Genomic DNA, 3,706 nt, shown 5'->3' with positions numbered 1-3,706 from the left:
AGCCCTGTGTTTAGACTTTTAACTAATCTCGTTTTTAGCTTCAAGCCTTATCCTCCGCCTCTACAGACCACTCCTGTGCCTGTTTACTGGTTCTTCCAGGGGCCATTGTATTCCCTGTCTGCTGCTCCTCTTTTGGATTCTCCTGCACATTTTTTTGTTCATTCATTCATTCATTCATTTATTGTTTGGTTCATGGCAGGGTCTTGCTTTGTCTCCCAGGCTGGTGTGCAGTGGTGCGACCATGGCTCACAGCAGCCTCGGCCACCCAGACTTAAGCGATATGGTTCCCACCTCAGCCTCCCAAGTAGTAAGTAGCTGGGAGCACAGGCGGTACCCAGCTTTTTTTTTTTTCTTTGTAGAGACAGGTTCTCTGTGTTGCCAGGGCTGCTCTGAAACTCCTGGTTTCAGGTGACCCCCTTACCTCCTCCCACTGGGGCCTTCCAAATGCTGGGATTATAAGGCATGAGCCACCTCCAGGCCTTTTTGTACTTTTAAAACTCTGCATCAGTGTATAAACAACGTTTAAGTTTATATGACTTCAGTTCCATTACATGGATCCTTTTTCACTCACAGTTGTGAGATTTATTTCTGTTGATACATCCACTTCTAGTCCATTTGTCTTAAGTGCCCAGTGTGTTTATCTACTGAGGGACAGTTATATTATTTCGTTTTCACTATTATCCCCTGCTACAGTAAATATCCTGTGTCTCCCAGATGCTTAGAAGAGTTTCTGCAGGGCAAATGCAGGAGAGCTTGTTCTGGGTCCTGAGGTGTATTCATCTTCCATCTTGCTAGATGTTGGCAAAGGGTTCTCCAGTGTGGTTGCATCAATTTACACGCCCAGCAGTGTGCACAGTTCCTGTTCCTCACATTTACCAACACTAGATACTACCAGACTTTTATTTTTGCCAATCTGATGGATTTGAAGTGGTACCCTTGTTTTAATTTCATGACCAGAAATTCAAATTTAATCTTTGCCATAGGAAAACATTAACCCACTTATGCCTAGTGTTCCATTATTGGAACGCTAAGCATGTGGGAGTTTTTACATCGTACTGCTCAAGGTCATCACCAAGGTCTGATGTTTTTACTCATGCAACAATTCAAAAAGTTGCAATCTCTGGCATAAATGGGTTAATGAGTGACATTTTTCCTGTTTTTATTGTTGGTCAGTGATGGTGTATGTGCTGGTTTTTTTCTTTCTTTTTTTATTTGAGACGGAGTCTCGCTCTGTCGTCAGGCTGTAGTGCAGTGGCATAATCTCGGCTCACTGCAACCTCCACCTCCCAGGTTCAAGCGATTCTCCTACCTCAGCCCCCTGAGTAGCTGGGATTACAGGTGTGTGCCACCACGCCCGGCTACTTTTTGTATTTTTAGTAGAGACGGGGTGTTGCTATGTTTGTCGGGCTGGTCTTGAACTCCTGACCTCATGATCTGCCCGCCTTGGCTTCCCAAAGTGCTGGGATTACAGGCCAGAGCCACCGCCAGCCTATTTATTTTTTATTTTAAATTTTAATTTTCTAAATAGAGATGGGGTCACTATCCTGCCCAGACTGGTCTTAATCTCCTGGATTCAGTTGATCCTACCACCTTGGCCTCCCAAAGTGTCAGAATTATAGATGTGAGCCACTGTGCCCAGCCCAGAACTGATGTTTTGTAAACGCTGGGTGCTGAGAAGGATGTGTGGCTGGCAGTCTTGACTGTGTTATCTGTCTTTACCAGGCCAGTAACTTCTTTGGTCTGGACATCAAGATAATCTAGCATCACCAGCAAGCTTGCGTGGAGGAGGATGGGACCAGTGTGGCCAAGATGGTAACGGGACCAGTAGAGAGCCCTGTAGAAGACATCTGGATATTCTGTCCTAGGAGACCTGGAGGGCTAGGCTGTGTCATGACCCTCTGACCTGGACTCCGGCAGAATGTGCACACACATAGTCACGCAGCTTCCTGGCTTGCGCAAGTCCTGGGAGGGCGGTGCCAGCCACAGGCTTCTCCCATTGGAGGGTTGGAAGCGTATATCAAACCACATCAGAGTGCTGGGGGCCACCTGCCACCCATTCCCAACCCACCTAGCCCTCCTGGTGTTTGGGACGCGCTTTGCTTTGGCAGTCAAGACAGCAGAACCAATCAACTTTTGAGGCCTTGTCACTGGGTACAATTGCCATTATTTTTCATCCAAATTAGGATACTTCTGAAAATAGAAATGATGACTCTGGGACAGCAAATGTTGGCTGTCCTATGTTTAAGGAGGTAGCTTTTCACCCTCCCAGTGACTGAGGAAGTTTCTCCCAGATGGCACTGCTCTGAGCCTGGTGCGGGGTAGGCACTTGCAAAAGAATGTCTCCTTCCATCTTCCATCAGCCTTGCGAGATGAGTATCTGTTCCCAGGGCCCCAAGGGAGGAAACCAGGACCTAGCTGGATCCGAGAGCTAGGCCTTTCTGTGGCTCTCCGTCATGTCAGCCAGGGCCTCGACTGCCCTGGTGTAATCTCGCCTGTGGTTGAATTAGGGAACCGCCGTGTTCTGCAGGCTGGAGAGACGCAGAACACTAATCTCATTGCAATCTCAAAAGATCTCTAAAAGCTTTTATAAAGCAGGCCCAAGGTCCTTTGGTATCCGATGCAGAATGGTGAATGCATTGGCTCTGTCAGCCTCTGAGCAAGTCAGTAACAGAACTGGGGAGCAGAAGCTTTCAGAACTTTCTAAAACATTGACTAACCAAATTGTCTTGTTTCCAGCCACCACCACCACCACCAACAAATCAGCTGCTGAGGGCCTTCGTAGTGTCTGCTATTTCAAGCATACGGTAGTCATTTTGTCTGCAGGATGTGGGGTTGCTGTGGCTGACCTTGTACAATATTCCACTCATGGGTGTCTTCAGGCCTATGGAGAGCAGCCTGCGTGGGCTGGCCCTGCAGCACCTGGTTTGCATATAGGTGGGCAGCGCGGGGAAGGACCTGTGAGTGGCCAGCCTGGTTCAGGTGGGGGAGGTGGAGTGGGGCTTCTCTGCTTCTCCTGGTTCCCTGGAAGCCTCCAAGGCTGATGAGCATCGCTGCTGCCTCTGCCCGCCTGCGTGCTGGGCGGGTTTTCCGACGGGTTTTCATTTGCTCAGGGGCTAAGGCTGCAGGGAGCCCGCTCCATGGGACAGATGGGCCTCTGGTGCCCGTTCATCAGGAGACTGATGAGACCGAGGCCTGAGAGCCCTTTGGATTTCATTTTTGTCCTTAATTTAATCATAAGCCAAGAATCTGCTAAACACGGTTCCATTAGGGGAAAAGACATAACACATCAGAGGCCACAGCAAGGCTGTGATTCCTACTCAAAAAGGAAAGGTCTCTGGGGTCTCCTCTGGGTCACTCCAGAGCATACTTGAGGTCAGCACACTCCCACCCAGTGCAGGGCTGCTCCAGCATTGAGGTACGTCTGGCAGATTGAAGTAGGGGAAGATGAAACTCTCCAGTCTTGTTTTGTGGGTACACTTAAGTGATGGAAACTTCAGGAGCAACTGCTGTTATTAGCAGTGAGCCCCAAGACTAGTTTGTGTAGGAGAGAAAGAAAGTTCTCTGGGAAGGTCTTACTGAGCCTTCAGTCCCCCACCTTTCCACTGTTGCCCTGCTCTTAGCCGCTCTGCTGGCCTATAAAGCACAGTCTTCATTTGTGGCTTCTGGCAAAATGTAGGCACTTGACTTTTGACTTTTTTTTTTTTTT

The 3,706-nt window shown here is 48.6% G+C and overlaps 1 protein-coding gene across 1 annotated transcript in view; it reads left to right on the top strand.

Annotated features, from left to right (window-relative positions):
* The first annotated feature begins 219 nt into the window (after positions 1-219).
* The window catches only part of CTSB (cathepsin B), a 19,834-nt gene continuing 16,347 nt past the window's right edge, over positions 220-3,706 (top strand). Inside the window, exons 1-2 of the mRNA XM_011970753.1 lie at positions 220-307; positions 2,184-2,318. The gene's annotated coding sequence lies outside the window, so the exon portion shown is untranslated. The remainder of the gene's footprint in view (positions 308-2,183; positions 2,319-3,706) is intronic.

Source organism: Mandrillus leucophaeus, unplaced genomic scaffold, assembly GCF_000951045.1.
Source record: "Mandrillus leucophaeus isolate KB7577 unplaced genomic scaffold, Mleu.le_1.0 Scaffold97, whole genome shotgun sequence".
NCBI classification, from domain to species: domain Eukaryota; kingdom Metazoa; phylum Chordata; class Mammalia; order Primates; family Cercopithecidae; genus Mandrillus; species Mandrillus leucophaeus.
This window is presented reverse-complemented; position numbering and strand designations above follow the sequence as displayed.